This window comes from Gymnoscopelus microlampas (genome assembly GCF_963454915.1).
Source record: "Gymnoscopelus microlampas genome assembly, chromosome: 2".
In the NCBI taxonomy this organism is placed as follows: domain Eukaryota; kingdom Metazoa; phylum Chordata; class Actinopteri; order Myctophiformes; family Myctophidae; genus Gymnoscopelus; species Gymnoscopelus microlampas.
Genome location: NC_139939.1, coordinates 6,245,505 through 6,267,885, shown reverse-complemented (window position 1 = coordinate 6,267,885; position 22,381 = coordinate 6,245,505). Strand labels below are relative to the sequence as shown.

At 41.1% G+C, this 22,381-nt stretch overlaps 3 pseudogenes across 3 annotated transcripts; all 3 read right to left on the bottom strand.

The window, feature by feature from the left end:
• Positions 1 to 708: 708 nt before the first annotated feature.
• On the bottom strand, positions 709 to 2,316 carry LOC311053513 (tRNA (adenine(58)-N(1))-methyltransferase, mitochondrial-like; annotated as a pseudogene). The gene is made up of 2 exons: positions 2,182 to 2,316; positions 709 to 1,380 (listed from the first exon to the last, which is right to left on the bottom strand). The product of its transcript is annotated as a tRNA (adenine(58)-N(1))-methyltransferase, mitochondrial-like (transcript).
• A 3,640-nt stretch (positions 2,317 to 5,956) lies between these two features.
• On the bottom strand, positions 5,957 to 7,564 carry LOC311053506 (tRNA (adenine(58)-N(1))-methyltransferase, mitochondrial-like; annotated as a pseudogene). The gene is made up of 2 exons: positions 7,430 to 7,564; positions 5,957 to 6,628 (listed from the first exon to the last, which is right to left on the bottom strand). The product of its transcript is annotated as a tRNA (adenine(58)-N(1))-methyltransferase, mitochondrial-like (transcript).
• Positions 7,565 to 12,394: 4,830 nt separating this feature from the next.
• On the bottom strand, positions 12,395 to 15,405 carry LOC311053496 (tRNA (adenine(58)-N(1))-methyltransferase, mitochondrial-like; annotated as a pseudogene). The gene is made up of 2 exons: positions 14,966 to 15,405; positions 12,395 to 12,778 (listed from the first exon to the last, which is right to left on the bottom strand). The product of its transcript is annotated as a tRNA (adenine(58)-N(1))-methyltransferase, mitochondrial-like (transcript).
• Positions 15,406 to 22,381: the final 6,976 nt, after the last annotated feature.

The window sequence follows — 22,381 nt, the reverse complement described above, 5'->3', positions numbered from 1 at the left end:
GCCTGGCCAGGAGACAACCTACAGAGCCTAGTCCCTCCACGTGCCAGAGCCTCCCCGAGTCCCAGCAGAGTAGTTCCGGAGAAGCGGACTGAGTGGCCCTGTCTTTCCCTATAGGACTGGCCGTGGGTAGCTACTGGGACGTAAGTTGGGGCTTGATCAACCCCGGCTGGGTCACCTGGGCGAGGTTGTATGTTGTTGCGAGACCCGAAACACCCGATGACCCCAGGCTACAACACTGATGATACGTCCCAGGTGTTTCTTTATAGAAAACATGAAACAAACATGTTTATTTATTTATTTATATATATATATATATATATATATATATATATATATATATATATATATATATATATATATATATACTGAATATATATATATATATATTTCATATTGAATGTTTGAGCCTTCTGTTCTGACAAACCTCATCTCTATTATACTATTCAAGGCCATTTGTATATTGAAACCCTGATTGTGAACCATGATGTTTGAATTATCCTCTGTAATGAGAAGTTAAATGAAAGCCATAGTTTCACGTTGGATAGGTTTAGATACAGATTTATCCACTTGCATTTTTTTAAATTACTTTTTTCATTTATTTTATTTTTAAAATAAATAACTTTTATGAAAATTATTTCAAATAGCATCAGAACAGTTACATATATATGAGTGCATAGTGGGATTTGACTGGGTGTATTCTTTGTTGTTTTACCGGAAACACTTCCTTAGTTTGATCAGGAATGCTGTGTGGCTCATTTGTACATGATGGGTCTAGCAATGTAGGGGACACTCCCAAAAGGTGGATGTTCCTTGGTGGTCAACGCTTCTTTCTCCTTCTTTCTTCTTTTTCCATTTGCCTCTTCTACTACTTCATCGGCGATAGGTTTACTGACACAGAAGCTGCCATCTTTCTGGCGTGCTGGGGCCACCAGCCAGTCTCGGTATGGCACCTCAATGATGCGTTCACACAGCAGAGGTAGTGCCGAACATCGAATCCCATCCAACAGTTCTACGACCTGCGTTATGTTTGTCAAGTAGACTGCGCACACAATCCCAGGGTGAAGATGAGGAAGCACAGTGGGTAAGACCAACTGGGGACTCACCATGTCAAGAGCGATCGAATGAAAACCCCGGCCAGCGAGGAGTGAGGATGCCTTGAGGAGGTCAGCGTTGTAGAACTGGACGTTATCTGGCCACTCGTCCCCTCGATGAATCACGCCAATGGTTGTAGTTGAGCACCGCTCTCTTGTGGTGGTCCTCCCTGATCTCCACACTCAGAACGCTGCCCTTGGAGCCCACTGCTCTGGAAAGAAAGAGTGACAAAGCCCCTGACCCAGAACCTGCCTCCAACACACAGTCTCCCTCTGTGATATCCATCATTAGTAGTGTAGGCCTACAAAAGCCCTTGCTGCGCACCTGAAGCCAATTCTGATCCAATTAGGATTGGCACACCTAAACGCAATCAAGGCTGAGTCAGAGACTAGCAGGGCTTCATTCAGTGAGCAGAGCTGCTCTGAGCAACATGCCACAGGACCAGAGCTCTGCCTTTTTCTATGTTTTTGTTTGTGTGCGTGCATGACGCAGGTGAGGGACAATGTTTGAGTTGTAGATCACGCTTATTTCTCTAATGTGCCAAAGTTTATGTTTACTTTACATTTAAAGCTGCATCATGATGTTTGGTAAACTGAGTCCATCATACTTTATATCAGTGAGTTGAAGTGCTGCTTAAATACATAATGTGACTGTTTACTCATGCTTGTGATGTACGTATCTACGTTAACTGTGGGCTATATATGTATTGTGTAAGATGCAATTTGGAGTTTGTTTCATTGTTTGGTTAATGAGGTGACTGTGCCAGGTGTCATAGGCATAGCTAATTAGTGCCCTATTGAAAGGAGGTCACTGTGACCCTGTATGCGACATGATTGTGCCAGGTGTTGCAGATACAGTTAATTGATGTTCTATTGGAAGGTCACTGTGACCCTGTATTTGACATGATTGTGAACTGTAATTTGTGTTGTTTATCTGCTTTATATTTCTCTGTATTAGAGACCACACACATACTGCATACCCTGTACCCTGAGCTTCATCAGTAAAGCCTCCAAAAGGATTCTCTGACCGGAGTCTATTATTTCATACGTGATTACTCAAACCACTGTTGCACCGAGGTCCCTTCCTCACAAGTAGCATGGCATTAGCATCCTTTGCTGAGATAATGGCTGGGGCCCTCTTCATATAGAGCACGTAATCCTCTAGATTCCCCAATGCGGATTTCAACACAAAAAATAAAGCCACGAACCAGCGGAACAGTGCCATCTAGAGGCAGTGACGTCAGGACTTCAGTGCTCTATGTTTGGAAGATTGTGTTAGCCTGGTAAACCCCACCCTTCCGGAAATCTCATATCCGGAGGGACAGGCTAAGATTGTGTGGCTTCTGGTCCAATATTTAGCTCAGTAACCAGTGTGTTCAAGTTCACTCTCACATTGAAATTAATAGACTCCAACCTAATTCTCCTAAAGAAGCAACACCTACTGTACGTCAAGCAGATACAGGAAATGGTGGGTCTTGGTTTCCTATTTGTCTTGGGGTGGCTTCTTTTCCACACCAGACATTTCTCTCACGGCTAATGGTCTCTCTTCATGTAGGTATCCCCGGAGCATCGAGTGCTACTGTGAAGAGACGAACACGTGGGAAACTGTGGGAGAGATGCCTGCTGATCGCTTCAAACTCATCTGTGTGTCTCTCAAGCTGAGGACGGATCATACACCCTTGGAGGTTGTCGATATAGATGATTCAAACGAATCATCAAACAAATCATCTGTATCAAACGATGAAGAGGAGAATTCTGATGAAGAAGATGAGGATGACCATTATGAATCTGTCAGATGGCCGTGGTGGTAGGGCAATAGATTTCTAGTGGGGTGTGGGGGTGTCAAACCTCCCTGTGTGCAACCATCATCTTCAGTAGGTATCTCCATAGAGGGAATCGTTGCTGCCGGGTGGAAACCTTTTATTACCATTTAACAAAAAAATTAAATGGTGAAAATAGTCGATTCACATAGGCTCACAGTTGTGAGCTTTTAGATCTGCTATTTTCACTACTTTTGTGCGACACTCTTGTATGGTTCAGGGCATTTATTTACGAAAAAACATTTTGAAACTTGGAGATGGAAGGTTTCTGCCCGACGGCAACAAAATAATGATCTTGGATTAATGATCCCTGTCTTCCCTGGCACATGTGCAAATAGATTGTTGGATGTACACTAAAGTATGACAGTTGCCTCTTAGGTTAACCGCTCACTGTTAACGGTTTCACTGTCAATAGATTGTATATTGCATTTACTGTTGATTGACATGTAGGCCTACATTGTACATAATGTATGACGCTTACTGTGTAGGCTGGCTGACACTGTACATATATTGGCCTCACATCCACTCACTGACAGTCTGTTCGTATATATACTAAGACAGAGAAGTCATTAGGATAACTTCAAGCACACTCAAAAGTTCAACAAGCCATGGATATAATTATTAAAAAGCCTTTAATTAGCTATTTTGCCTCATAAGAGTTGCTAGTCTGAGTTGCTAGTTTGTTATTTTCTTTTTGGTCTGATAATGAGGGTGGTGGTGGTGGTAAGTTACCTATATTGTGTAAACATCAATGCCATGCAATTTTATTTCTTTATTTTATTTTAGTTTGTCTTTCTATTTGTGTCTGCCAGTTTGTACAACAACTAGTTCCTATTTGATTTATTTTTGTTCCTATTTTTTATTTTATTTTGGACAAGATGATCTGTATATATTGATGATGCAGAAAGACAAACATCTTTGTTCCATGTTTGTCTCTAGGAATTAATGTAACACATTGAAAAGTTACAAACGCTATATAAGGACAGATTATTCAACCTAGGTTCAGTCCTTATACAGTACACACATAATGGTTCGGAGGCCCAATTACATTTGCATATCACAGCAAAATAATTTTGTTGAGTTTTTTTTTAGAACTTTTTTTGAGAACCACACATTTAGTTTTATGCTTTAGTTTTAGTTATATGCTCTAATCAAGAGCACACGGTGTTTTTGTTTCACATACAGTACACTGTAGATATGTTCATATTCTGGTGATAGATTGTGCCTTATACTTATAGTATGCCTATATATTTAGCCATCGTTCACACTATGCAGTCCAGGTCAGTTCAAGTGCTGATGGCTAGGTCAGACTCTCCTACTTTTATTTTTATATTCAATCTGTGTTACTTGTTTTCCCCTTATTTGTATTTGATTCTTCTTTGTAATCTTGTTTCATGCCTACTGCAGTGCTGCTATTACACCCAAATTCACCATGGGGATCAATAAAGACTGATCTTAATGTCTTTAATGTTTTCTTTTATGGATTTCTTTCTTATTATTACTTAACCCTGGCCTAATGCAGCCCAGTGGTTCCTCTTCATTCCTCCAACCTGTGTTTTATCACCTGATTATCAGTAATTAGGTGGACATACTGTGTATGAATAAATGTCTCCATAACTCTGTTTGATTTAGACTCAACATGCATCCAAATGTTAGTCATGAATAGAATTATTTGATTGCCTTACAGCCATGTGTTAAATACATCCTACCAGGACCTTTAGTACTGCTGGTTTTATATCCTTCTAGGACCTCTAGTACTGTTGGTTTTATATCCAACCAGGACCTCTAGTACTGCTGGTTTTATATCCTACCAGGACCTCTAGTACTACTGGTTTTATATCGTACAGGGTAGATCATTGCATTCACCTGGTCTTCCACATAAAATAAGATTTAGTAGCATTATTTTAAATAATTTGCATAATGGAGCAATTAACAGTAAACAACTTCTACAGTTAATCATCATTACATACGTAGTTATCGTGATCATATGTTGGCACATAACCATAAACTCAATAACAGACAGATGATGTGTGAAGTGATATAAAGTCAACCTTTTTTCAATCACAAACATGTCAAAACTGTACATGTCCGGGAGCAGTATGGGTTAGCGCCCCAGCCTGCGTCTTCCGTGAGGAAGAAGCCCAACAAATCCACGGTGAGGCCTTGAGGAGGGTCATTCAAGCAAGCCGCAAGTGGAGCCTGCAGTACCACCACGGCCCAAGGAACCATCACGCCAGAAGGAAATGTTTGGATCGGGGTTGTACAATGGATCTGGTACAGCCCTCAGGTCCTGGACCTGGTGAGACGAAGGAGGAGCCTGGCCAGGAGACAACCTACAGAGCCTAGTCCCTCCACGTGCCAGAGCCTCCCCGAGTCCCAGCAGAGTAGTTCCGGAGAAGCGGACTGAGTGGCCCTGTCTTTCCCTATAGGACTGGCCGTGGGTAGCTACTGGGACGTAAGTTGGGGCTTGATCAACCCCGGCTGGGTCACCTGGGCGAGGTTGTATGTTGTTGCGAGACCCGAAACACCCGATGACCCCAGGCTACAACACTGATGATACGTCCCAGGTGTTTCTTTATAGAAAACATGAAACAAACATGTTTATTTATTTATTTATTTATATATATATATATATATATATATATATATATATATATATATATATATATATATATATATATATATATATATATATATATATACTGAATATATATATATATATATTTCATATTGAATGTTTGAGCCTTCTGTTCTGACAAACCTCATCTCTATTATACTATTCAAGGCCATTTGTATATTGAAACCCTGATTGTGAACCATGATGTTTGAATTATCCTCTGTAATGAGAAGTTAAATGAAAGCCATAGTTTCACGTTGGATAGGTTTAGATACAGATTTATCCACTTGCATTTTTTTAAATTACTTTTTTCATTTATTTTATTTTTAAAATAAATAACTTTTATGAAAATTATTTCAAATAGCATCAGAACAGTTACATATATATGAGTGCATAGTGGGATTTGACTGGGTGTATTCTTTGTTGTTTTACCGGAAACACTTCCTTAGTTTGATCAGGAATGCTGTGTGGCTCATTTGTACATGATGGGTCTAGCAATGTAGGGGACACTCCCAAAAGGTGGATGTTCCTTGGTGGTCAACGCTTCTTTCTCCTTCTTTCTTCTTTTTCCATTTGCCTCTTCTACTACTTCATCGGCGATAGGTTTACTGACACAGAAGCTGCCATCTTTCTGGCGTGCTGGGGCCACCAGCCAGTCTCGGTATGGCACCTCAATGATGCGTTCACACAGCAGAGGTAGTGCCGAACATCGAATCCCATCCAACAGTTCTACGACCTGCGTTATGTTTGTCAAGTAGACTGCGCACACAATCCCAGGGTGAAGATGAGGAAGCACAGTGGGTAAGACCAACTGGGGACTCACCATGTCAAGAGCGATCGAATGAAAACCCCGGCCAGCGAGGAGTGAGGATGCCTTGAGGAGGTCAGCGTTGTAGAACTGGACGTTATCTGGCCACTCGTCCCCTCGATGAATCACGCCAATGGTTGTAGTTGAGCACCGCTCTCTTGTGGTGGTCCTCCCTGATCTCCACACTCAGAACGCTGCCCTTGGAGCCCACTGCTCTGGAAAGAAAGAGTGACAAAGCCCCTGACCCAGAACCTGCCTCCAACACACAGTCTCCCTCTGTGATATCCATCATTAGTAGTGTAGGCCTACAAAAGCCCTTGCTGCGCACCTGAAGCCAATTCTGATCCAATTAGGATTGGCACACCTGAACGCAATCAAGGCTGAGTCAGAGACTAGCAGGGCTTCATTCAGTGAGCAGAGCTGCTCTGAGCAACATGCCACAGGACCAGCTCTCTGCCTTTTTCTATGTTTTTGTTTGTGTGCGTGCATGACGCAGGTGAGGGACAATGTTTGAGTTGTAGATCACGCTTATTTCTCTAATGTGCCAAAGTTTATGTTTACTTTACATTTAAAGCTGCATCATGATGTTTGGTAAACTGAGTCCATCATACTGTATATCAGTGAGTTGAAGTGCTGCTTAAATACATAATGTGACTGTTTACTCATGCTTCTGGTGTACGTATCTACGTTAACTGTGGGCTATATATGTATTGTGTAAGATGCAATTTGGAGTTTGTTTCATTGTTTGGTTAATGAGGTGACTGTGCCAGGTGTCATAGGCATAGCTAATTAGTGCCCTATTGAAAGGAGGTCACTGTGACCCTGTATGCGACATGATTGTGCCAGGTGTTGCAGATACAGTTAATTGATGTTCTATTGGAAGGTCACTGTGACCCTGTATTTGACATGATTGTGAACTGTAATTTGTGTTGTTTATCTGCTTTATATTTCTCTGTATTAGAGACCACACACATACTGCATACCCTGTACCCTGAGCTTCATCAGTAAAGCCTCCAAAAGGATTCTCTGACCGGAGTCTATTATTTCATACGTGATTACTCAAACCACTGTTGCACCGAGGTCCCTTCCTCACAAGTAGCATGGCATTAGCATCCTTGGCTGAGATGATGGCTGGGGCCCTCTTCATATAGAGCACGTAATCCTCTAGATTCCCCAATGCGGATATCAACACAAAAAATAAAGCCACGAACCAGCGGAACAGTGCCATCTAGAGGCAGTGACGTCAGGACTTCAGTGCTCTATGTTTGGAAGATTGTGTTAGCCTGGTAAACCCCACCCTTCCGGAAATCTCATATCCGGAGGGAGGGGTTTACCAGGCTAAGATTGTGTGGCTTCTGGTCCAGTGTGTTCAAGTTCACTCTCACATTGAAATTAATAGACTCCAACCTAATTCTCCTAAAGAAGCAACACCTACTGTACGTCAAGCAGATACAGGAAATGGCGGGTCTTGGTTTACTATTTGTCTTGGGGTGGCTTCTTTTCCACACCAGACATTTCTCTCAACGGCTAATGGTCTCTCTTCATGTAGGTATCCCCGGAGCATCGAGTGCTACTGTGAAGAGACGAACACGTGGGAAACTGTGGGAGAGATGCCTGCTGATCGCTTCAAACTCATCTGTGTGTCTCTCAAGCTGAGGACGGATCATACACCCTTGGAGGTTGTCGATATAGATGATTCAAACGAATCATCAAACAAATCATCTGTATCAAACGATGAAGAGGAGAATTCTGATGAATAAGAAGATGAGGATGACCATTATGAATCTGTCAGATGGCCGTGGTGGTAGGGAAATAGATTTCTAGTGGGGTGTCGGGGTGTCAAACCTCCCTGTGTGCAACCATCATCTTCAGTAGGTATCTCCATAGAGGGAATCGTTGCTGCCGGGTGGAAACCTTTATTACCATTTAACAAAAAAATTAAATGGTGAAAATAGTCGATCCACAGGCTCACAGTTGTGAGCTTTTAGATCTGCTATTTTCACTACTTTTGTGCGACACTCTTGTATGGTTCAGGGCATTTATTTACGAAAAAACATTTTGAAACATGGAGATGGAAGGTTTCTGCCCGACGGCAACAAAATAATGTTCTTGGATTAATGAGCCCTGTCTTCCCTGGCACATGTGCAAATAGATTGTTGGATGTACACTAAAGTATGACAGTTGCCTCTTAGGTTAACCGCTCACTGTTAACGGTTTCACTGTCAATAGATTGTATATTGCATTTACTGTTGATTGACATGTAGGCCACATTGTACATAATGTATGACGCTTACTGTGTAGGCTGGCTGACACTGTACATATATTGGCCTCACATCCACTCACGGACAGTCTGTTCGTATATATACTAAGACAGAGAAGTCATTAGGATAACTTCAAGCACACTCAAAAGTTCAACAAGCCATGGATATAATTATTAAAAAGCCTTTAATTAGCTATTTTGCCTCATAAGAGTTGCTAGTCTGAGTTGCTAGTTTGTTATTTTCTTTTTGGTCTGATAATGAGGGTGGTGGTGGTGGTAAGTTACCTATATTGTGTAAACATCAATGCCATGCAATTTTATTTCTTTATTTTATTTTAGTTTGTCTTTCTATTTGTGTCTGCCAGTTTGTACAACAACTAGTTCCTATTTGATTTATTTTTGTTCCTATTTTTATTTTATTTTGGACAAGATGATCTGTATATATTGATGATGCAGAAAGACAAACATCTTTGTTCCATGTTTGTCTCTAGGAATTAATGTAACACATTGAAAAGTTACAAACGCTATATAAGGACAGATTATTCAACCTAGGTTCAGTCCTTATACAGTACACACATAATGGTTCGGAGGCCCAATTACATTTGCATATCACAGCAAAATAGTTTTGTTGAGTTTTTTTTTAGAACTTTTTTTGAGAACCACACATTTAGTTTTTTTGAGAACCACACATCTAGTTCCACTGTAAGAAGTTATATGCTCTAATCAAGAGCACACCGTGTTTTTGTTTCACATACAGTACACTGTAGATATGTTCATATTCTGGTGATAGATTGTGCCTTATACTTATAGTATGCCTATATATTTAGCCATCGTTCACACTATGCAGTCCAGGTCTGTTCAAGTGCTGATGGCTAGGTCAGACTCTCCTACTTTTATTTTTATATTCAATCTGTGTTACTTGTTTTCCCCTTATTTGTATTTGATTCTTATTTGTAATCTTGTTTCATGCCTACTGCAGTGCTGCTATTACACCCAAATTCACCATGGGGATCAATAAAGACTGATCTTAATGTCTTTAATGTTTTCTTTTATGGATTTCTTTCTTATTATTACTTAACCCTGGCCTAATGCAGCCCAGTGGTTCCTCTTCATTCCTCCAACCTGTGTTTTATCACCTGATTATCAGTAATTAGGTGGACATACTGTGTATGAATAAATGTCTCCATAACTGTTTGATTCAGACTCAACATGCATCCAAATGTTAGTCATGAATAGAATTATTTGATTGCCTTACAGCCATGTGTTAAATACATCCTACCAGGACCTTTAGTACTGCTGGTTTTATATCCTTCTAGGACCTCTAGTACTGTTGGTTTTATATCCAACCAGGACCTCTAGAACTGCTGGTTTTATATCCTACCAGGACCTCTAGTACTACTGGTTTTATATCGTACAGGGTAGATCATTGCATTCACCTGGTCTTCCACATAAAATAAGATTTAGTAGCATTCTTTTAAATAATTTGCATAATGGAGCAATTAACAGTAAACAACTTCTACAGTTAATCATCATTACATACGTAGTTATTGTGATCATATGTTGGCACATAACCATAAACTCAATAACAGACAGATGATGTGTGAAGTGATATAAAGTCAACCTTTTTTCAATCACAAACATGTCAAAACTGTACATGTCCGGGAGCAGTATGGGTTAGCGCCCCAGCCTGCGTCTTCCGTGAGGAAGAAGCCCAACAAATCCACGGTGAGGCCTTGAGGAGGGTCATTCAAGCAAGCCGCAAGTGGAGCCTGCAGTACCACCACGGCCCAAGGAACCATCACGCCAGAAGCAACTGTTTGGATCGGGGTTGTACAATGGATCTGGTACAGCCCTCAGGTCCTGGACCTGGTGAGACGAAGGAGGAGCCTGGCCAGGAGACAACCTACAGAGCCTAGTCCCTCCACGTGCCAGAGCCTCCCCGAGTCCCAGCAGAGTAGTTCCGGAGAAGCGGACTGAGTGGCCCTGTCTTTCCCTATAGGACTGGCCGTGGGTAGCTACTGGGACGTAAGTTGGGGCTTGATCAACCCCGGCTGGGTCACCTGGGCGAGGTTGTATGTTGTTGCGAGACCCGAAACACCCGATGACCCCAGGCTACAACACTGATGATACGTCCCAGGTGTTTCTTTATAGAAAACATGAAACAAACATGCTTGTTTGTTTGTTTGTTTGTTTGTTTGTTTGTTTGTTTGTTTATTTATTTATTTATTTATATATATATATATATATATATATATATATATATATATATATATATATATATATATATATATATATATATATACTGTATATATATATATATATTTCATATTGAATGTTTGAGCCTTCTGTTCTGACAAACCTCATCTCTATTATACTATTCAAGGCCATTTGTATATTGAAACCCTGAATGTGAACCATGATGTTTGAATTATCCTCTGTAATGAGAAGTTAAATGAAAGCCATAGTTTCACGTTGGATAGGTTTAGATACAGATTTATCCACTTGCATTTTTTTAAATTACTTTTTTCATTGTCTCCGCCAGGCCGAAAGGCATGGCGAGAGAGTATGTTTTACCCTCCGTCCGTCCGTCCGTCCGTGTGTGTGTGTGTGTGTGTGTGTGTCCTGTCTGTGTGTTAACAGCTAATCTCCGGCACCGTTGGCCCGGTCGCTGCGAAACTGTGCACACCCACTCCCTGGATGCCAATTCAGAACCTCTGCCCCACATTTTTCACATGGGCCTGTTATAGCGCCACCAGGAGGCCGATTTGTGCAAAACCCATTTTTTCTCATTACACCTACAGCTTTTAACCAAACGTCATGCAAATCGGTACACAGTATCTCTATAGTCATGTGATCAACCCGGATCTGTCTGATTTCCCATATTGCATCCTCATTGGCTAAGGTTGGCTTCCAAAGTTTGCAGGATTGGTCCGTTTTGAACAAACTGCCTCCAATCATGAACGCAGCTTGCCATTTCCATAAAATTGCACACGCACATTCCCACTAGGCCGAGGAAGAAATGCCACTTGAACATTTTCAAATCAGCCTCATGGTGGCGCTATAACTGGCCGATTTGCATTTTTAACTATAACTGCACCGATCTGCGTGAAACTTTGCACGCACACTCCCTAGAGGCCAAGGAAAAACATTGGACTGCATTTTTCACATCTGCTTTTTACAGCGCCACCAGGAGGCCGATTTATGTAAAATACATTTTTGGAGATTATTCCTTCAGATTATGTCCAAAAAACACGCAAATTGGTACACTGCATCTCCATAGTCATGTGATTCTGATGGATCTGTCCGATATTTCATATTCCATCCTATTTGGCTTACAGTGGCTTCCAAAGTTTGCAGGATTGGTCAGTTTTAAACAAAATGCCTCAAAACATGAATGCAGTGTGCAATTTCCGTGAAAGTTTGCATGCAGATTCCCACTAGGCCGAGGAAGAAATGCCCCCCTTTTCACATTCACATTGGCCTTTAGCGCCACCAGCAGGTCTAATTTAGCAAAACACATTTTTGGAACAAAATGCCTCAAATCATGAATGCAGTGTCATCCCATTGAAAGGCCTAAGAAGAAATGCCACCCTTTTCACATTGGCCTATTATAGCGCCACCAGGAGGCCACAATAACCTACCTGACCTGGCGGAGACCTGTGCTCCGAGGAGCACTTTTTCTAGTTTATTTTATTTTTAAAATAAATAGCTTTTATGAAAATTATTTCAAATAGCATCAGAACAGTTACATATATATGAGTGTATAGTGGGATTTGACTGGGTGTATTCTTTGTTGTTTTACCGGAAACACTTCCTTAGTTTGATCAGGAATGCTGTGTGGCTCATTTGTACATGATGGGGTCTAGCAATGTAGGGGACACTCCCAAAAGGTGGATGTTCCTTGGTGGTCAACGCTTCTTTCTCCTTCTTTCTTCTTTTTCCATTTGCCTCTTCTACTACTTCATCGGCGATGGGTTTACTGACACAGAAGCTGCCATCTTTCTGGCGTGCTGGGGCCACCAGCCAGTCTCGGTATGGCACCTCAATGATGCGTTCACACAGCAGAGGTAGTGCCGAACATCGAATCCCATCCAACAGTTCTACGACCTGCGTTATGTTTGTCAAGTAGACTGCGCACACAGTCCCAGGGTGAAGATGAGGAAGCACAGTGGGTAAGACCAACTGGGGACTCACCATGTCAAGAGCAGGGCAGGAATTTCACGGCGGCCACGGCGGCCATGGCCGTCGTTGCCCCTCTCATTGGCCGTGTGCCCCTCGAATAATGACATGCCTTCAAGGCCACAGTGGCCGTGGTGCCCCAGCTGCGCCCAGCAACTGATTTCACAGTTTTTCCTCTGCGCGATTTTCTTGTCAATACGTTTTTTTTTAGTCACCAGTCCCTTTGGTTGAGCTGCGCAGCTACAACATGCACAGTGGTAGGTAGGTTTGATTTTAAGCCTCCTATGAACCTTGGGAATCCCGCAACACAGTGTAATAGACACAAAAGCATTACCGGGCCAAACAGGCGATAAATCTAACGCCGCCTGAACTAATCAATGGTAGGTTTAATTTCTAGCCTGAGAGAGAAAGAGAGAGAGAGAGGATTCTGTAGTCCTACAGACCGATGTGCCCCGATGTTTTTTTCAACAGCAAAATATAGATGAATACATCTAATAAAATACAGCAAAATCCCCAAATTATGAGTCTTAATATAAAGCAAGCAACAGAATAACTGCAAACAAATTAAAAGTGTAGGCTATCAATATCATACAAAAGAGTGACCTCACCGCTCTGATGGACAAGAAATAAATCCTTTTGCAAACCACATCCATGATATCTGTTCCTTTGTCAACAATGTTCTAATTGGGAAGTTTATTTCAGCAGAATGTGACAGTTTTAGTCAGTTTTTTGGTGCGCAACACAGCCCTCGTTTAAGTGATTGCTTTCACCTGCTGCTGCAGTGTGCGGAGCTTGTGCGCGACAGGGCATATCTCCGCCAAGCCAGGGTGACCTACCCAGGGCCATGAAATTCATATGCAGGCATAGTAGCCAATTAGAATGAAATCTGCAAAAACGGACTAATATACTAATACAGAACCATATATTGGCTATATATTATGGCTTTCAGGTGGAAATCTTGTATGTTCCTTTTTTATTATTATTTAAAAACTATTTAAAATCATGAAAATAGCCAATCTACAAGCTGTAATTATTAATAATTAAGAAATACTATATTTTAAAGAGAGAGAAAATCAACTAAAGTCATTATTAGTGCAAGTTCAATCACATTTCATTTGAATGAAAATAACTTGTGGGGAAAATACATAAAATCTCTCAGAGGTCTTCAACAGGGGTCCGCGACCCCTAGGGGGTCCGAAGGTACTGCAGCGGGTCCGCGAAATTGTTGTTTGATTTAAAAAAAATGTTTTTAAAAACTTTAAAAACTTTTTTCTTCTTTTTTTAAAAATGTAAATTTGTCTTTAAACATAACATGACATATTTTAATAGCTTAGTAATGAATGCACAATAACATGGTATGTTTATACATATTTTGTAGAGAAAGATCAGTAGTGTCAGTTCAGCAAAAGCTAAGGTATGGCAAGGTTAGGGTTGCCAACTCCCAGAGATTAAAATAAGGGACATCTATCCTTTTTTTAGGGGTTCAACCCCCCCAAAACCCCTGAAATGCATAGAAACTATGCATTATACCTATAACACAATGCAAACACAATGGTCTGGTCTTACACCTGCATTAGGCTACTATTCATGATTTTTTTTTCTGGAGCCAAGGTATGGCACCTGCCATGCCTTGCCATACCCAATTGACGCCCCTGAGAAAGGTCCTTTCGCAAACCTACTGGGTCAACTTGTGCATAGGAGCAGGCAATTTTTTCATGTGTATTTATATAAAACACAATTTTATACATAAATATATGATATATATAGTAGCCTACCCCCTACCCTACGAGGTAGGGGGTCCCTGCTCCATCACCCCATCAGTTTGGGGGTCCCTGGCCTGAAAAGGTTGAAGACCCCTAATTATTCTGTGAATCTAATGTGATTAATGTGACCCCTACTTCAGTCAGTGAAGTCCAGGGCTGAATGTGACATATTGAGACCTATATAACTAAATATTGGTCATTTGCCAACACATTATTTTGTGAAATAAATGGGTTATATTCACAGATAGTTATACAATTCTTATAACATATTAAAATACAATCATCCTTAACCTTCAAGTTAAATGCATTATTTCCGGGGACATAAACACTTTTTTTTTTGGATGGCCTTCCTGCCCTGGCATTTGGCCTTTGTGCCCTCCGAAGAATTACAACACCAAAGGCCAAGTGGCCTTGCCCCTAAAATGACGAAATTCAAGGCCTGGTCAAGAGCGATCGAATGAAAACCCCGGCCAGCGAGGAGTGAGGATGCCTTGAGGAGGTCAGCGTTGTAGAACTGGACGTTATCTGGCCACTCGTCCCCTCACCGCAGCCTCCATGAATCACGCCAATGGTTGTAGTTGAGCACCGCTCTCTTGTGGTGGTCCTCCCTGATCTCCACACTCAGAACGCTGCCCTTGGAGCCCACTGCTCTGGAAAGAAAGAGTGACAAAGCCCCTGACCCAGAACCTGCCTCCAACACACAGTCTCCCTCTGTGATATCCATCATTAGTAGCATGGCATTGCATTAGCATCCTTGGCTGAGATGATGGCTGGGGCCCTCTTCATATAGAGCACGTAATCCTCTAGATTCCCCAATGCAGATTTCAACACAAAAAATAAAGCCACGAACAAGCGGAACAGTGCCATCTAGAGGCAGTGACGTCAGGACTTCAGTGCTCTATGTTTGGAAGATTGTGTTAGCCTGGTAAACCCCACCCTTCCGGAAATCTCATATCCGGAGGGAGGGGTTTACCAGGCTAAGATTGTGTGGCTTCTGGTCCAATATTTAGCTCAGTAACCAGTGTGTTCAAGTTCACTCTCACATTGAAATGAATAGACTCCAACCTAATTCTCCTAAAGAAGCAACACCTACTGTACGTCAAGCAGATACAGGAAATGGCGGGTCTTGGTTTCCTATTTGTCTTGGGGTGGCTTCTTTTCCACACCAGACATTTCTCTCACGGCTAATGGTCTCTCTTCATGTAGGTATCCCCGGAGCATCGAGTGCTACTGTGAAGAGACGAACACGTGGGAAACTGTGGGAGAGATGCCTGCTGATCGCTTCAAACTCATCTGTGTGTCTCTCAAGCTGAGGACGGATCATACACCCTTGGAGGTTGTCGATATAGATGATTCAAACGAATCATCAAACAAATCATCTGTATCAAACGATGAAGAGGAGAATTCTGATGAAGAAGATGAAGAAGATGAGGATGACCATTATGAATCTGTCAGATGGCCGTGGTGGTAGGGCAATAGATTTCTAGTGGGTGTGGGGGTGTCAAACCTCCCTGTGTGTAACCATCATCTTCAGTAGGTATCTCCATAGAGGGAATCGTTGCTGCCGGGTGGAAACCTTTATTACCATTTAACCAAAAAATTAAATGGTGAAAATAGTCGATCCACAGGCTCACAGTTGTGAGCTTTTAGATCTGCTATTTTCACTACTTTTGTGCGACACTCTTGTATGGTTCAGGGCATTTATTTACGAAAAAAACATTTTTGAAACATGGAGATGGAAGGTTTCTGCCCGACGGCAACAAAATAATGTTCTTGGATTAATGAGCCCTGTCTTCCCTGGCACTTGTGCAAATAGATTGTTGGATGTACACTAAAGTATGACAGTTGCCTGTTAGGTTAACCGCTCACTGTTAACGGTTTCACTGTCAATAGATTGTATATTGCATTTACTGTTGATTGACATGTACATTGTACATAATGTATGACGCTTACTGTGTAGGCTGGCTGACACTGTACATAATATAGGCCTCACATCCACTCACTGACAGTCTGTTCATCAGTGTTGGGAAAGTTCACTTAAAATATGAACTAGTTCAAAGTTCAGTTCACAAATTTTAAAATGAACTAGTTCAAAGTTCAGTTCATAATTCAAAATTTTGAACTAAAGTTCATGGTTCAAAAAATGAACTAGTTCAGTTCTTTTTCGTTCTTTTTTTCAATATATATTAGTGCGATTAATCGCATATTAATCGCATATTTTTTATTGGCTCAAACTTGAATGATGAACTGAAAAGCAGTGCATTGTATTGTATATGGAGCAGGATGCATCCAAATATATTATTTATTATTTTTACTATACTTCTATTATTTATCCAATTCATTATAAAACCAATGTTATTTATTTAATTTTCTTATACATTATATCCTCTCTGGTGTTCATACATAAAGCACCCTATAATTATGATGTCCAGTGGTGTAAAGTAACTAAGCACATTTATTCAAGTACTGTACTTTATTTTTAATTATTTCAAAACTTGAGTTACTAGTTACTTTGTAGATTTTACAAATACATGAATCACTTCAGCCCTATTTAAGTTTTGGCTATTGGAAAATAGCCGATCTACAAGCTCACAACAGGTCAGGGTGCGACATAGTGAGCTTGTAGATCTGCTATTTTCTAAAGATTTTCATTCATCTTGGGGGCGGGCTGGGGGCTTGTCAAAGTGAGTGTATGACACTGTTAACATCAAAAGCCAGGTGCAGAAGTCCACTTTTAATGCCAAAATAAAGTCGGGTCGGACGTCCAGACTACAATATGACGGTCATTCAGAGGTTCGGGGGCCGGGGCTACCGTCCTAAAGTCGGCTGTTAGGCTACGGTGCTACACAGCCACGTTGTTGTTGTGACATGATCCCAAACTCATTTCGCCATTCCGCGGTGTTTACTTATTAATTCAGCCCAGCTTCAAGTTAATTTTGTCGGCAGTGAAGCCAAGGAAACAACACCGATACTTTGGAAGAGACACAAGTCAACTTCCAAATGCTTGTGGCCGGGAAATGATCTTCGCAGAGCGGATAAAGTGTCAGCTCTTCGCCCTGGCCGAGTGGCCGTAACTGTCTGTGCTGCTCGGACTCCGCGCTGCGCAGATGATTTTCTTTTTTGGGGCTGATGGTGCGTTCAAGGCGCCTCGGAAACACAGAATAGGATGAAATACAACATGACAAACCGATGTAACCATGGAAATTTGGGACACTCTTGAACGAAGTTGAACGAAGAGAGAACGCCGTTCACAAACGCCAGAATGAACGCGTTCACGATAACGTTCATCTAGCGGATATACAGTACGTTCAGTTCACGTTCGCCCAAAATATGAACGAGTTCATGAACGATCGTTCATTGAACGCGTTCAGGCACAACACTGCTGTTCATATATAGTATATATACTAAGACAGAGAAGTCATTAGGATAACTTCAAGCACACTCAAAAGTTCAACAAGCCATGGATATAATTATTAAAAAGCCTTTAATTAGCTATTTTGCCTCATAAGAGTTGCTAGTCTGAGTTGCTAGTTTGCTCTTTTCTTTTTGGTCTGATAATGAGGGTGGTGGTGGTGGTAAGTTACCTATATTGTGTAAACATCAATGCCATGCAATTTTATTTCTTTATTTTATTTTAGTTTGTCTTTCTATTTGTGTCTGCCAGTTTGTACAACAACTAGTTCCTATTTGATTTATTTTTGTTCCTATTTTTATTTTATCTTGGACAAGATGATCTGTATATATTGATGATGCAGAAAGACAAACATCTTTGTTCCATGTTTGTCTCTAGGAATTAATGTAACACATTGAAAAGTTACAAACGCTATATAAGGACAGATTATTCAACCTAGGTTCAGTCCTTATACAGTACACACATAATGGTTCGGAGGCCCAATTACATTTGCATATCACAGCAAAATAGTTTTGTTGAGTTTTTTTTTAGAACTTTTTTTGAGAACCACACATTTAGTTTTTTTTAGAACCACACATCTAGTTCGACTGTAAGAAGTTATATGCTCTAATCAAGAGCACACCGTGTTTTTGTTTCACATACAGTACACTGTAGATATGTTCATATTCTGGTGATAGATTGTGCCTTATACTTATAGTATGCCTATATATTTAGCCATCGTTCACACTATGCAGTCCAGGTCAGTTCAAGTGCTGATGGCTAGGTCAGACTCTCCTACTTTTATTTTTATATTCAATCTGTGTTACTTGTTTTCCCCTTATTTGTATTTGATTCTTATTTGTAATCTTGTTTCATGCCTACTGCAGTGCTGCTATTACACCCAAATTCACCATGGGGATCAATAAAGACTGATCTTAATGTCTTTAATGTTTTCTTTTATGGATTTCTTTCTTATTATTACTTAACCCTGGCCTAATGCAGCCCAGTGGTTCCTCTTCATTCCTCCAACCTGTGTTTTATCACCTGATTATCAGTAATTGGGTGGACATACTGTGTATGAATAAATGTCTCCATAACTCTGTTTGATTTAGACTCAACATGCATCCAAATGTTAGTCATGAATAGAATTATTTGATTAAAGTCAACCTTTTTTCAATCACAAACATGTCAAAACTGTACATGTCCGGGAGCAGTATTAGTCCGTGAGCCAGGGGGGTTGGTCATTATCAAATGAGGGGAATAATGCTCATGGTGATTTTTGTCAAGGTATGCATGTCCAGAGTTAGAAAATATGTGATAGCATTGCACCAATGGTAGCTTTATGGGTGCTATCATGCATTTTATAACACTAACCGAAAATAAACAGTTCTGAAAAGTGGCCAATATTAAAGGTAGGGTAAGTGATATTTTTTGGTTAAAACAAAAAGTATTTTGTGAAAAGGTTAAAATACTATATTCTGATAGTAATCATTGCTATAGAGTGTTTGTTCAGTAACAGGAGTCTCCCTGTCTCTCCAGCTCTTTAATAAACAGAAAATATTTTTTTCGGTAGGTGTCAAAATCTCAGCCAATCAGGAGAAAGTACCCATTTTTAAGCTTCATTTGTATAGTGTTCCAGTTCCAATTTTGCATGCTCATTTCTTAGTGTCATCACTTCCAATTTCCCTTGTTTAATCTGTATCCTGATTGAGTTCTCTGTCATGGTTGGATAAAATTGGAAATGAAACTGAAACGAAAATGCATTTTCTGTTTAATAAAGAGCTGGAGAGACAAGGAAACTCCTAATACTGAACAAACACTCTATAGCAATGAGTACTATCAGAATATAGAGCTATTTAACAATTATTTTAACCAACGCAAATCACTTACCCTACCTTTAAGTACAACATACATATTCAAAATAGTGGTATATTGTCATCAGTGATCCTTCAACATTGAAATTTGTCACAATGATAGCTGAGATCAATCTCTTTTCATCACATATTATTATAGAATTCTATTTTGAAAACTGTGCCTTTGGTGGAAGTTGCCGTGCAGTGCCCGATTTGAGTGAATTTGTTTACTCATATTTCAAAATATATATCTGTTGTTTATTTTAAAAAAAAGTAGATATAACATAACATAGATATAATCACTTGTATTTGTAGAGACTTTATTCAGGAATTCAAATAAATATATTATTTGTATAAATTCCATATCATTAAGTGCAGCATGTTACTCCATCCCCCAGGACCTAATTTGGAGACATTTCTTAAGTTTATCAATGACATGATATTTTCCATTGTTGTCCATTTCTTTGGACAGTTACAGGCCAGTAGATCCAGGACAGCATCAGGTGCTGGCTGCCCTTCCATCCAGTGCACCACCAACTGTTCAGATTCCTCTTCTCTCTCCATCCTCCATCCTCTGCCAACAGGGCTGGGCACTTGTGGGTCCTGCTCCAAGCATCTTCTCCATATACCAGCCTGGTAGTTGGCTCGCTGTGCATGTTTTGTTAAACAGTCCTTGCATGGTGGGAGTTGATGACTTTCAATTTCACCTTTTTTGGCACAGAAAAGGTGATACCTGAGCTCATTGATCTTGGTGGTTGATGTTTTGGGACATACATGAGACATGTAAATGCCTCTAGTTTGTCCATCAGTTCTGGGGAGAGGTCCCATTCCTGGCCCAACTCTAAGAATGTGTCCTGTGTTTCCCTGTTGCTGGTGAGAAGTTTTAGGGCACTTGTCTTCCCTTTGCCTGCAAAGGCACTTACAGTATCACATCCAGTATAAGCATGCAACCCAATGAGAGCCCTACAAACCTCCATGCCAACAGTGGCAGCAACCTTCCGGATGTCTACAAGCCTTGTACGGGTTCTTGTGCCACACTTCTGGAACAGTGGGGCCTTAATCCTGTCACAGAATGCTAAAGACATAATGAAGACATCAGTGTCTTCTGAGCAGATGACTACAGATTGGTATCCCTCTCTTGTGGCATGGGCAGCATGGAGAAGTAGGCGACCATCTGCTTCTTCTTGTTGACATTGAAGAGCAGACACCTCTTCACTGTCTTGAGATGTGATTCTGTAACATGTGTCATTCACAGTTGCATACAGAATCTTTTCCTGTAGCTTTGCTCTATATTCTGCCTTCCTCCATTCATGCACAATGAATTTAATGAGACTGGTTTTGTTACTGACTTTGGTCAGGAAGCTCCTCCACTGCCTCACCATCTGTGTGCCTGTGATACCTTGCAACTCGTGACCAGTCTCTTCACCCCGTTGAGATCTTTCACTATTTTTGATAGAATTCTCCTTGTATGTGTCAAAAACAACATCTATTCTGCTACTCTGACTGCCTTCCCTGAGGGCCATACTCAGAATTGTTGTGGCAACATCTCTGAAAGTAACTTGATCACCTTTCACTCTTTGGACAAAGTTCATTCCATCAACCACTGTAGCAGAGTTTACTGGGAGTTGCTCTGCTACTGCTAAATGTTTCTGCAAGGTTGTGGCCAAAGTAGCTTTATTTGTCTTTCTCAGCAATCCATCTGGTGTGGACAGGGCCCAGGGCAATGGTCCAAGGGGATGAGAAAGGATATGCTCCATGTGTAGACTGCGTCCTTGTGCCATCACTATGATTCGTCCAAACAAAGATCTGTCTGTTTTTAGTATGATCGCCCTCCCACTTGATTTCACTTCTCTCTTCTTACACATATCACTGAATGTTTTCAGCTTGTTGGTTTTCATTGGGTCATGGAATTTCTTTGCTGGTGGGTCTTCCTCTAGTCTCTCTTTCTTGAAAGTTGCATAGCATTTCTCACCAATCTCATATGCCTTCATCAGATCAGAGGCTATGTCCCTGGGTGCTGCCTTTGCCGTAGATATGCTAATGAGGTCCCGCTTTTCTGCAAATGGGTTGACCCATCCATGTATGAGGCTAACCACTGCTGAAACTGCTTCCTCGTCTTTCTGGATTCTTGGTTGCTGTAACTCTGTGTGACAAAGCTGAGATTTGTTGCCCTGCACCATTTCCCTTAACTGTCGCAGGAATGCACTACGGTGCTCAGCTGTTATGTAGTAACGCTGGACAGCTCCAGCATTCAGGCTGAACCGTGATGTGCCTCCTGGAGTCTGTGTGTCTTTGTTAATTGTGACTTCAGTAGCCTGGTCCACAGGGATACGCCCAAAGGGGTTGTTGGTAGACAGCTGTACTGAGAATTGCCCTGTCTTGAAGGCCTCATACACAGAAGGATTCTTCTCTGGGAGGTTTGTCATCTGAGCAAAGTAGGGGGACAGGTACCTGGCATAATTCAGCCTATCATAGGCAAAGCACCATGGGATCATATTCCTTATAGCATTGAGGTGCAACTCCAAGTTCCCTTCACGTGATGCACGCAGAAGGCCAAGTAATAAGTCCTCTACCATGTCAATGTATGACATCCAGAATG